The following is a 13512-nucleotide window of genomic DNA, read 5'->3' as shown; positions in this document are numbered from 1 at the left end:
GCCTCCTGTCCCCCTACCCCTCTGCCTGAGGTGGGAGTGGGACCGCCTGGGGCTGCAGGCCCAGCCTCCTGTCCACCCACCCCTCTGCCTGAGGTGGGAGTGGGACCATCCAGGGCTGCATGCCCGGCATCCTGTCCTCCCACCCCTCTCCCTGAGGTGGGAGTGGGACCGCCTGGGGCTGCAGGCCCAGCCTCCTGTCCTTCCACCCCTATGCCTGAGGTGGGAGTGGGACCATCCAGAGCTGCAGGCCCAGCCTCCTGTCCTCCCACCCCTCTGCCTGAGGTGGGGGTGGGACCATCCACGGCTGCAGGCCCGGCCTCCTGTCCTCCCACCCCTCTGCCTGAGATGGAACTGGGACCATCCAGGGCTGCAGGCCCGGCCTCCTGTCCCCCACCCCTCTGCCTGAGGTGGGATTAGGACCATCGAGGGCTGCAGGCCCGGCCTCCTGTCCCCCAAACCTCTGCCTGAGGTGGGATTGGGACCATCCAGGGCTGCAGGCCTGGCCACCTGTCCTCCGACCCCTCTGCCTGAGGTGGGAGTGTGACCATCCAGGGCTGCATACCCAGCCTTCTGTCCTCCCACCCCTCTGCCTGAGGTGGGACTGGGACCATCCAGGGCTGCAGGCCCGGCCTCCTATCCTCCCACCCCTCTGCCTGAGGTAGGAGTGGGACCGCCTGGGGCTGCACGCCCGCCTCCTGTCCTCCCACCCCTCTCCCTGGGGTGGGAGTGGGACCATCAGGGCTGCAGGCCCAGCCTCCTGTCCTCCCACCCCTCTGCCTGAGGTGGGAGTGGGACCATCCAGGGCTGCAGGCCCAGCATCCTGTCCTCCCACCCCTCTGCCTGAGGTGGGAGTGGGACCGCCAGGCGCTGCAGGCCCAGCCTCCTGTCCTCCCACCCCTCTGCCTGAGGTGGGAGTGGGACCATCCAGGACTACATGCCCGGCCTCCTGTCCTCCCACCCCTCTGCCTGAGGTGGGAGTGGGACCATCCAGGGCTGCAGTCCCGGCCTCCTATCCTCCCACCCCTCTGCCTGAGGTGGGAGTGGGACCGCCTGAGGCTGCAGGCCCAGCCTCCAGTCCTCCCACCCCTCTGCCTGAGGTGAGACTGGGGCCATCCAGGGCTGCAGGCCCAGCCTCCTGTCCTCCCAACCCTCTGCCTGAGGTGGGAGTGGGACCATCCACGGCTGCAGGCCCGGCCTCCTGTCCTCCCACCCCTCAGCCTGAGGTGGGACTGGGACCATCCAGGGCTGCAGGCCCGGCCTCCTGTCCCCCACGCCTCTGCCTGAGGTGGGACTGGGACCATCCAGGGCGGCAGGCCCGGCCTCCTGTCCTCCCACCCCTCTGCCTGAGGTGGGAGTGGGACCATCCAGGGCTGCAGGCCCGGCCTCCTGTCCCCCACCCCTCTGCCTGTGGTGGGGCTTGGGCCATCCAGGACTGCAGGCCCAGTCTCCTGTCCTCCCACCCCTCTGCCTGAATTGGGAGTGGGACCATCGAGGGCTGCAGACCCAGCCTCCTGTCCTGCCACCCCTCTGCCTGAGGTGGGACTGGGACCATCCAGGGCTGCAGGCCCAGCATCCTGTCCTCCCACCCCTCTGCCTGAGGTGGGAGTGTGACCATCCAGGGCTGCATACCCAGCCTTCTGTCCTCCCACCCCTCTGCCTGAGGTGGGACTGGGACCATCCAGGGCTGCAGGCCCGGCCTCCTATCCTCCCACCCCTCTGCCTGAGGTAGGAGTGGGACCGCCTGGGGCTGCACGCCCGCCTCCTGTCCTCCCACCCCTCTCCCTGGGGTGGGAGTGGGACCATCAGGGCTGCAGGCCCAGCCTCCTGTCCTCCCACCCCTCTGCCTGAGGTGGGAGTGGGACCATCCAGGGCTGCAGGCCCAGCATCCTGTCCTCCCACCCCTCTGCCTGAGGTGGGAGTGGGACCGCCAGGCGCTGCAGGCCCAGCCTCCTGTCCTCCCACCCCTCTGCCTGAGGTGGGAGTGGGACCATCCAGGGCTACATGCCCGGCCTCCTGTCCTCCCACCCCTCTGCCTGAGGTGGGAGTGGGACCATCCAGGGCTGCAGTCCCGGCCTCCTATCCTCCCACCCCTCTGCCTGAGGTGGGAGTGGGACCGCCTGAGGCTGCAGGCCCAGCCTCCAGTCCTCCCACCCCTCTGCCTGAGGTGAGACTGGGGCCATCCAGGGCTGCAGGCCCAGCCTCCTGTCCTCCCAACCCTCTGCCTGAGGTGGGAGTGGGACCATCCACGGCTGCAGGCCCGGCCTCCTGTCCTCCCACCCCTCAGCCTGAGGTGGGACTGGGACCATCCAGGGCTGCAGGCCCGGCCTCCTGTCCCCCACGCCTCTGCCTGAGGTGGGACTGGGACCATCCAGGGCGGCAGGCCCGGCCTCCTGTCCTCCCACCCCTCTGCCTGAGGTGGGAGTGGGACCATCCAGGGCTGCAGGCCCGGCCTCCTGTCCCCCACCCCTCTGCCTGTGGTGGGGCTTGGGCCATCCAGGACTGCAGGCCCAGTCTCCTGTCCTCCCACCCCTCTGCCTGAATTGGGAGTGGGACCATCGAGGGCTGCAGACCCAGCCTCCTGTCCTGCCACCCCTCTGCCTGAGGTGGGACTGGGACCATCCAGGGCTGCAGGCCCAGCATCCTGTCCTCCCACCCCTCTGCCTGAGGTGGGAGTGAGACCATACAGGGCTGCAGGCCCAGCCTCCAGTCCTCCACCCCTCTGCCTGAGGTGGGAGTGGGACCATCCAGGGCTGCAGGCCCGGCCTCCTGCCCCCCCCCCCTCACCCCTCTGCCTGAGGTGGGAGTGGGACCGCCTGGGACTGCAGGTCCAGCCTCCTGTCCTCCCACCCCTCTGCCTGAGGTGGGACTGTGACCATCCAGGGCTGCAGGCCCAGCCTCCTGTCCTCCCACCCCTCTCCCTGAGGTGGGAGTGGGACCATCCAGGCCTGCAGGCCCGGCCGCCTGTCCTTCCACCCCTCTGCCTGAGGTGGGAATGGGACCATCCAGGGCTGCAGGCCCAGCCTCCTGTCCTCCCACCCCTCTGCCTGAGGTGGGAGTGGGACCATCCAGGGCTGCAGGCCCGGCCTCCTGTCCTTCCACCCCTCTGCCTGAGGTGGGAATGGGACCATCCAGGCCTGCAGGCCCGGCCTCCTGTCCTCCCACCCCTCTGGCCATCACCTCGGGGGCATCCTCCACTGCCGAGGGCAGGGCGGACAAGCCATTATGTGCGGGCGGCAGCCTCCCGTCGCTCCGCTGCCCCCGCGGTGCCCTCGCTCTCCCGCCTGCTCACGCGGCAGCAGGGGGTGAAGTGCTATGCCCACCCTACCATGACCATTGAGGCGGGCACCCGTGCGATGGGCGGGGCTGTCGGCCCCTCGGCCATCGTAGCCGCCTCGCGGATGTACGGCAAGGCCGGGTTCTTCCTGCGGGCCGAGCAGGCGGCCCACCGGGCCCTGGAAAGGGGGCTCACGGTGGGCGGGACACACGTGGCGGTGGAGACGCTGGAGGCCACCGCAGAACGTGTTGTTCTATCAAACGTCCCGCCCTCCCTCCCCACCGAGCTCCTCCTGCCCCATCCCAACCTACTGGGGGAGGTCAGGTCCGTGGAGCGCCGCTGACGCTCGGCCTGGGGGACCCCTCCCTCCGCCATGTCTACTCCTTCCGCCGCCAGGCTTCTGTCCGCCTGAGCCGGGAGGGGGAGGGGGATGCTGCCGGGGCCTCTCCCGCCATGGAGGCCGTGCAGCAGGGCGATCCCGAGCCGCCCCCTCCCCGCAAGCGCCGCCTGCCCCGGCAAGGGGTGGGGGTTTCTGCCCCCTCCCCGGGCGAGGAGAGGGGGTCTCCCGTGTTGGTGCCCATCCCCCTGACGCCTGGCCCGGGGCACACAATGAAGAGGAGCAAGGCCGGGGGGGCCTCCGAGGCCCCCGAGCCACTCGAGCTGCTGTCGCCCCCCCGAGCAGGAGGACCCGGGGTAGAGCGGAGTCGAAGCCCCTGGGGGCCCGTCCCGCCCGGTGCAAGTTTCCTCCCCGGACGCCTCCTCTTCACCATCGCCTGGGGCCGGCAGCAGCAGCGACCGCTCATCGTGCCACTGTGGGCCGTTGATGGGGGAGGACGGGGAAGGCTCCCCGCCCTCTACACCCGGGTGGGAGACGCCGGAGAGCCCTGTTTTCAACCCGGACATGTTTCCGGGGGCCCTCTCCGAGGTCCCGGAGTCGCCGGCGTGGGTGGTGGCGCCGTCCACGGGCCCTGAGCCGCGGGAGGAGCCTGCAAGGGACCTGCCTGAGGACGACCCTGGGGGTGGGGGTCGACTCGGGCCAAGGGTTAGCCGGTGGGCCCGTGCCGCCCGCCATACCCCATGTCGCGGGGACTCGAGCCCGGGAGGTGACCGTTCGGAGGAGGAAGGCTGCTCGGTGGCGGGTGAGGCGGAGGATTTAGACGCTCTCTGCAGCGAGGCAGAGGGCACCCTCACACACGGCACCGAGTCTCCCCTCGTCCCCCCTGGGGAACTCCGGACATTTCTGGGAACGCACCATGGTCACCCGGACTGTGTGCGGCTGGCCCTGGACAGCTGGGGAAATATGGGGCTGCTCCTTGGCTCCGCCCGGGCCTATGTCAGAGAGGCCCGGGAGTTCGATCAAGACCAGGAGGAGCAGCGCCAAGCTGCTCAGTTCCTTGTGGGACTCCTGAGGGAGTGGAGGGGGCAGTACCCCCACTCTGAGCACTAAAGGTGATGGATAACTATTGCTGCTGACATGGAGGTAACCATGGCCAGCCTCAACATCAACGGCAGCAGCCACGCGCACCATCGGTTCCAGTTCTTGTCTATCCTCCGGGACGGAAAATACGGGATGTGCTTCCTGCAGGAAACCCAGGCCATCCGGGTGACGAAGCTCAGTGGACCCTGGAGGGGCAAGGAGGAGTCTTCATGAGTCACCTGGCCCCATGTTCGGGCGGGGTGGCTATCTTGTTGGCTCCACATTTTCAGCCGGAGATCTTGGGGGGTCAAGGAGCCGGTGCCAGTCTGTCTGCTGCACCTAAAGGCCCGTTTCGGGGCAGCGGTGATTCACTTTGTAAATGTATCCGCTCCCGTGGCCGGACCGCAGCAGGCGGCTTTCTTCCAAAAGGTGTCCACTATTCCAGGCACCATCCCGGCGGGCGAGTGCATCGTCCTCGGAGGGGATTGTAATTGCACCCTCCGGGACAAGGACCAACTAAAACTGGAGGGAAAATAATCAGTGAAGCTGTAAAATGTGAAGACAAGCTTGTTCAGAATCTGGGTAAACATACAGTTGACTTAGCGAAGCATGGTGTCTGGAGCAAAAGAAATTATGTCCCAATTAAAACACATGACCCAATTGGTGGGAAGACAGTGAATTAAAACCCGTTAGCACCATTGATTGGACAGATCATGAAGTTAAAATGTCATGTTTGGAACTTACCTTCATAAAAATCCGGTGTAATCAGAATAAAGTAAGTAAAGTAAACGCAGTAGCAATATCAGGAATGTATCAGGGTAAGGGTTCGACAGGTTGGATCAGAGTGAGCAAAAGGGGAGGAGTTTGAGATTCTTCGAATCTCACTCAGGGGTGCAATGACAGAAGGAGGAGGCTTAACAGGCCTTCATTGTGTGATGTACATCAATGATAAGGAAAAAAAGAAAAGAGACAAAAGAAATGGTAACAAAAGGAATCCGGAAGTCCTGGAGAGGGCACTTCGGGAGTGTTCAAACGAAGATAGAAAGTACAAAGTAAAGAATAGGGCCCTCTCCACCCTTGACCTGCTCATTTGATTTTTCAGATGGAAAAAGTAAATAACAGACAAACCAGTTCACAAGAAGGAAGAGAACTACACTCCAGAAAGGAATGTTTTAGACAGGATTGGGGGGGGGGAACTAATGATACAATTGGCTACATATTTGAGGGAATTAAATGATAGAGCCCGTAGGAAAACTTTACGGGTTGGAAACACATCAAAATCTCAAATTATTACTGAACAGTGAAACCTCCGGTCAGACATCTCTAACTGGACATCAGCTGATGGATGATCTGCGGCCTCCATGGGGTATGTACTATGTGGTGGAGTTATTAAGGGTCTCGGCAGACAGCAGCGACTGACGAGGAACCCCAATATGATAAACAACAATAGTTTAAAAATTTTTGGAGCTTGATGCCAAGGGGGGAAAATTATTACCAATGCAGCAAACAATATTGCATTGTCGAGCTGTAAACATTATTAAGGAAGAAATGTCATGTCAATTGTTAGTACTGTTATGTATGTATGATAATGGGGGTATGTGTGCCGTTAGAGAACTTGATCAGCATTTCGAAACTGTCTGAATGTTTTAATAGAGGGGGAATAGTGGTAGTTTACTGTGCTTTCTTGATTTAACTGCAGAGAACATCACATATAATATTGATGCTGTTAACACGCCATATTTAGTATGCAGTGACTATTGGTTCCAAAGCCACGAAGGAATGTGTCGATATTGTACTTTATTTTTCGTATTGAAATTGTGATAACAGTTGCAATTATGTAAAGTTGTAACACATTGTCTATTTGTGTAGTTAGGTGATGAGTAATGTGTTAAGATAAGACTCAATTTTTTTTTACTGTGTACTTAACAATAGGGAGAATTTATTTGGAAAAAGTGACAGTTCGATGTGGTTTTGCGAATACTGTCGGCATATTGTATTGCAAATGTTGTAAGGGAAATGATAACAGACGAAAGGGATTTGAAGGAAGTTTGTCGGAAAGATATTCTCTCCTGTACACCAGGGGCTGGCAGACATACATGGTTCAGAACAATATTAGACATTAATGTGGGAAAGTCAGGGTTAGAAGCAGGATCAATTGAACCTTTTAAATTAATGAAGCGAGGGAACCAGTGGGTGGTACATGGTGTCATAAGTTACCATTCCGATGAGAAACGGTAAGCAATTTGGATGACAGAAAAATGGACACGAAACAGCCAGTGATGGACAAATGGCCTTTTTGGTTACTGATGGACTGAGTTGTGTGCTGTTTCTAAGGGACATGAGGAAGCTTCTACGGTGCTGCTACCCCAAGGAAGTAAACTGCTTTGGAGGTAGTGGAACACGGATATAGCTATTGTGGTACCTTCCTAAGCGGCTCCGGCTATGGTTCACGGTAATTGGACTTGAGGAAAGAACGAAAAAAGACACTGGTCTGTGATATGGATACATTTACAAATTGATTACGATGCACAATTTAAAATCACAAAACATGGACATACAAATGAGAAAGGTCGGGGATAAATGTTCATCAGTACAATTAGATGGGGGGGGGGGGATAATTGACCAAATGATATAGTTATTTTTCAAATGTCAAGACGGGATGTTATTGAAAATATGGAAAGATGTGTCATTTGAAACATGGAAGTCTGGCAATATATGGTCTGGGAGAAACATGAGAGGATACAGGGAATGATCCCACAAAGGGTTAACAGCAGCTGCCAGGGAAGGATTGTAAAATGCAGATAGCCTTGGTCAATCAGGCTTAGCAAACAAGACAAACAGGATTTTGAATGAAGCCAAAAACAATGGCTCACACCTTCATTGAAAGTAACTGTCTTAGTTAGCAGCTGGAAAAAAGGATGAGGTTCAGTTGAATTTGGTGATAATTCTAGGTGTGAAAATTTGCTAAACCAGTAAATTAAAGAAAACTGGAGACTATCAGTCTACGAGAAACATAATTCAAAGCCAAAATCAAAGTCAAAATTATGAGCTGAGGACACAATTGGAAAATAAAACTACAGAAATGACAGGAATTAAAATAACACCTCTTGAAACCAAAGCATTTTGATCATCACACAGGAAACACTGTAATCAGATCTCTGAGATGCAGTTATGTCAAAATGAATACTTAGTTGGATTAGAAAGTTTAGATCAAAGATACTTTTTATAATCAAAGTGAAATAAGTTACTTTATGATATAGTCATAAAAATTAGATAACCGTGAGAAAAATATATAAATCCCGAGACCAGGGCAAGAACTACCAGAACCAGAACCAGAACTCAGAGGGAGGGAGAGAGAGAAGCAGAGAAGAAACAAGCAGCTCAGAGTCAGATTACAGTCAGCTCGGCCATGGGAAAGACAAGGCATAGCAGCCGAGCTAAAACAGCTGATACATCTCAGGAAGACTAGAATTTAAAGAGTCCGATCTATGTCAGCTCAGAGACAGCCAGCAGAGTCAGCTCTCACAGCTCGGTACATGGGAAAGACAGGACACAGCAACCGAGCTCATCAGCGAATACATCTAAAGAAGACCAGACTTTAAAAAGAAGATTGATTGTCAAGGTGGGCCTGAAGGTCCCTTCAACCAACCAGAAGGGTCCAGAAGCAAGGTCTTTTTCCTTTCTGTAAAGAAAGTATTTGCAGCTTTTAAAAGAAAAATATATAATAAGAAAATAACTTAATTTAACCTGAAATAGTGGTTATTCCAAAGTCTACTTTACTTACTTAGCAATGCGGGTCCCAGGATCGATGGTACTAAGTGGGAAGTAGATGAAATCTTCGGTGAAGGTATGGGTTATACCGGGGGATAACTTGAAAATATAGTTTGACCTGAATAGCACCCACTGAAGCCTGCATCGGAGTCGGGAGTGAGAATCCTGATCACCATTTAGAATCTCGGCTCTTTTTGGTAGAGGGGGAATTCTAAGAATAGTGGTGAGTTTTCAAAAACAGAGTGCATCGTCCTCGGAGGGGATTTTAATTGCACCCTCAAGGACAAGGACCGTGGTGAAGTCCAGCGCCGATCGGCGGTGGTGAAGTTGAGGGACCTGGTTAGGTCCTTTGACTTGGTGGATGTCTGGTGGACTCTCCATCCTGAATTGCAGGTGCGCACCTCTGTGCGGCCCCAGTTCAGAGCGTACATCATCGACCGTCTTTACATTTCCAAGACGTACTTGCCCAGCGTTCCGACGGCCTCCATGGAGCAGGTGCCGAGCTCGGATCACCACCTGGTGTGGGCGGGTCTCGCCCCGTCCCGCGCTCAGACACGGTCCGCGTACTGGCACTTTAACAACCTGCTGCTGGAGGACGAGCGGTTCCTGGACTCCTTCTGCCGTTTCTGGGCCGGCTGGAGAAGGAAGCGGGGTGGCTTCCCCTCCTTGAGGCTACAGTGGGATGTGGGCAAGGCCCAGAACCGTGCCTTCTGTCAGGGGTACACGAAGGGGTCTTCGGCGGGGCGGAACTCCACGATCGCCAACCTGGCTGAGGAACTCCTCGATCTGGAGTCACGTCTCGCTCAGCCCGATGAGGCCCGGCCCTGGGGCTGGTGTACAGAGAGAAGAGGGGCGCACTGCGGGGCCTGCAACTCGCCGGGTCCTGCGGCGCGTGCGTGAGGTCCCGGATCCGTCTCCTAACGGACATGGACCGCGGCTCCCGCTTCTTCTCCTCGCTGGAAAGAGGACGCGGGGCCCGTCGGCAGGTTTCTACGCTGCTGGCCGACGACCGGCCCCTCGTCTCGGATCCGGAGGGGGGTCAGGACCCTGATCAGGGATTTTTACTCCGACTTCTTCTCTCCGGGTCCGTCCAGCGAGGACGCTTGCAGAGTTCTGTGGGAGGACCTGCCGCAGGTGGGCCCGGAGGGCGCCGGGAAGCTCGATAATGCCATCAACCTCCAAGAGCTGACCGGCGCCCTGGACAGCCTCTCACAGGGCAAATCCCCAGGGCTGGACGGGCTGACCGTGGAGTTCTTCAGGGCGTGCTGGGACGTCCTGGGGAGCGACTACGCGGGGGTCCTGGGGGAATGTATCGCGACCGGGGAGATGCCCCTTTCGTGGTGCAGGGCCGTCGTGACCTTGCTGCCCAAGAAGGGGGATCACCGCCGACTTAAGAATTGGCGACCGGTCTCCCTCCTCAGCACGGACTATAAAATCTCCGCCAAGGTGCTGTGTTTACGCCTTGGCCCCGAGCTGGACCACGTGATCCACCCTGACCAGTCCTACACAGTCCCGGACCGCACAATCTATGACAATATCCACCTGGTCCGGGACATTATTCACTTTACCCAGCGGACTGGTATGTCGAGCGCCTCCCTGTCTCTTGACCAGGAGAAGGCGTTCGACAGGGTGGGGCCCGGGGATTTGCTCGGGACTCTGCGAGCTGTCGGGTTCGGGTGGTATTTTGCCGCCCGGTCCGGTTACTGTCCGCCGCCTCGGAGAGTCTGATTAAGGTTAACGGGTCCCTGACGGCGCCCCTTCGCTTTGGGAGAGGAGTGCGTCAGGGCTGCCCCTGTCCGGCCAACATTATTCCCTCTGCGTGGAGCCTTTCCTGTGCCTCCTGCGGAGGAGGTTCACGGGGCTGGTTCTGCGCGAGCCGGACGGGGGGGTGGTCCTCTCGGCGGACGCTGATGATGTGTTCCTCATGGCCACTGACCCCGGGGACCCCCGGAGGATGCGAGAGAGCCAAGCTGTCTACTCCGCCGCGTCCTCCGCACGGATCGACTGGGCCAAATGTTCCGGACTCCTGGTCGGTCCGTGGCAGGTGGACCCCCTCCCGGAGGAGCTCGGGCCCTTCAGCTGGAGTCGGACCAACAGCCTCTACCTGGGAGTCCATCTTTGCCCGGCAGAAGGAGCCTGGCCGGCGAACTGGCAGGAGCTGGACACCAAGGTCACCGCTGGCCTGGGACGCTGGACAGGACGGCTCCGAGTGCTGTCCCACAGGGGCCGAGTTCTCGTCATAAACCAGCTGATCGCCTCCATGCTGTGGTCCCGGCTTTTCACTGACTCCTCCCCCTGGCTTTGTCCCACCATCCAGAGAGCCCAGCTTCGGTTCCTCCGGGACAATCGACTGCACGGGGTCGCTGCGGAGGTCTGGAGTCTCCCGATTGCGGAGGGCGGTCAGGCGCTGGTGTGCCTCCGCACCCAGACTGCCACTTTCCACCCTCAGACTCTGCAGCGTTACCTGTACGCTGAGCCTCCTCCACGGTGGGGCTCTGGCGACGGATTTCTCCCCCCAGGGGCTCGGCCTGAACTACGACGTGCAGCTCCTGTCTGTGGACCAGCAGGGTCTTCGGAACTCTCTGTTGGCGCTGCCCGTCTTGTACCAGGACCTCCTCAAAGTCTGGAACACGGTCTCCAGGCGCCGCAGCTCTCCCCCGTCAGGAGTGGCGGCTGTCGTAAGGGAGGCGCTGCTCAGGAATCCGCACCGCCGCCAATCTCCATTCGGGTGGCTGGCGGAGCGGAGGGCGGTGGGTGCCGTGGGCAGGGCTGGGTGGCGGAGGGCGGTGGGTGCCGTGGGCAGGGCTTGGTGGCGGAGGGCTGTGGGTGCCGTGGGAAGGGCTGGGTGGCGGAGGGCTGTGGGTGCCGTGGGCAGGGCTGGGTGGCGGAGAGCTGTGGGTGCCGTGGGAAGGGCTGGGTGGCGGAGGGCCGGGCTGTGGGTGCTGTGGGAAGGGCTGGGTGGCGGAGGGCCGGGCTGTGGGTGCTGTGGGAAGGGCTGGGTGGCGGAGGGCCGGGCTGTGGGTGCTGTGGGAAGGGCTGGGTGGCGGAGGGCCGGGCTGTGGGTGCTGTGGGAAGGGCTGGGTGGCGGAGGGCCGGGCTGTGGGTGCCGTGGGAAGGGCTGGGTGGCGGAGGGCCGGGCTGTGGGTGCCGTGGGAAGGGCTGGGTGGCGGAGGGCTGTGGGTGCCGTGGGAAGGGCTGGGTGCCGGAGGGCAGTGGGTGCCGTGGGAAGGGCTGGGTGGGGGAGGGCCGGGCTGTGGGTGCCGTGGGAAGGGCTCGGTGGCGGAGGGCCGGGCTGTGGGTGCCGTGGTCAGGGCTGGGTGGCGGAGGGCTGTGGGTGCCGTGGGAAGGGCTGGGTGGGGGAGGGCTGTGGGTGCCGTGGGAAGGGCTGGGTGGCGGAGGGCTGTGGGTGCCGTGGGCAGGGCTGGGTGGCGGAGGGCTGTGGGTGCCGTGGGAAGGGCTGGGTGGGGGAGGGCTGTGGGTGCCGTGGGAAGGGCTGGGTGGCGGAGGGCCGGGCTGTGGGTGCCGTGGGAAGGGCTGGGTGGCGGAGCGCTGTGGGTGCCGTGGGCAGGGCTGGGTGGCGGAGGGCTGTGGGTGCCGTGGGAAGGGCTGGGTGGCGGAGGGCCGGGCTGTGGGTGCCGTGGGAAGGGCTGGGTGGCGGAGGGCCGGGCTGTGGGTGCCGGGGGAAGGGCTGGGTGGCGGAGGGCTGTGGGTGCCGTGGGAAGGGCTGGGTGGCGGAGGGCTGTGGGTGCCGTGGGAAGGGCTGGGTGGCGGAGGGCTGTGGGTGCCGTGGGCAGGGCTTGGTGGCGGAGGGCTGTGGGTGCCGTGGGAAGGGCTGGGTGGGGAGGGCCAGGCTGTGGATGCCCAGGGACCATTGTAAATAATGATATTCTACTCAGGGACCTCTGTAAATAATGATATACTGCTCAGAGACCACTGTATTTCATGATATTCTAAACAGGGACCACTGTAAATAATGATATTCTACTCAGGGACCACTGTAAATAATAATATACTGCTCAGAGACCACTGTATTTCATGATATTCTAAACAGAGACCACTGTAAATAATGATATTCTACCCAGGGACCACTGTAAATAATGATATTCTACTCAGGGACCACTGTAAATAATGATATACTGTTCAGAGACCACTGTATTTCATGATATTCTCAGCAGGGACCACTGTAAATAATGATATTCTACTCAGGGACCACTGTAAATAATGATATACTGCTCAGAGACCACTGTATTTCATGATTTTCTAAACAGGGACCACTGTAAATAATGATATACTGCCCAGGGACCACTGTGTGAAGAATGATATATCTCGCAGAGACCACTGTAAATACTGATATACTACCCTGGGACGACTGTTAATAATGAAATACTTTCCAGACTCCACTGTAAATTAAGAGGTACTGCACAGGGCACACTATAAATGATGACATAATGTCCAGGGACCACTGTAAATCATGATGTATCACTCTGGGACCACTGTAAATAATACTACACTACCCTGGGACCACTGTAAATAATGATATACTGCCCAGGGACCACTATAAATAATGATATACCGCCCAGAGACCACTGCAAATAATTATATATCACTAAGCGACAACTGTAAATAATGATAGACAATCCAGACCCCTGTAAATAATGAAATACTACCCGGGGCCCACTGTAAATAATGCTATACTACCCAGCGGCCATTGTAAAAAATGATATGCCACCCTGGAACCACTGTTTATAACGATATTCTACCCAGGGAACGCTGGACGTAATGAGATACAACCCAGGGACCACTGTAGATAATGTCACACTACCCAGGGACCACTGTAAATATTGATATTCTACCCAGGGACCACTGTAAATAATGACATACTGCCCATGGCCCACTGTGAATAAAGATGTACTACACAGTGCACACTATAATTGATGACATACTGTCCAGGTACCATGGTAAATCATGATATGCCACCATGGGACCACTGTAAATAACGATATACTGCCCAGGGACCACTGTGGAAAATGATATACTACCCAGGGACAAC

This window comes from Scyliorhinus torazame, chromosome 23, assembly GCF_047496885.1.
Source record: "Scyliorhinus torazame isolate Kashiwa2021f chromosome 23, sScyTor2.1, whole genome shotgun sequence".
Classification (NCBI taxonomy): Eukaryota; Metazoa; Chordata; class Chondrichthyes; order Carcharhiniformes; family Scyliorhinidae; genus Scyliorhinus; species Scyliorhinus torazame.
This window is presented reverse-complemented; position numbering follows the sequence as displayed.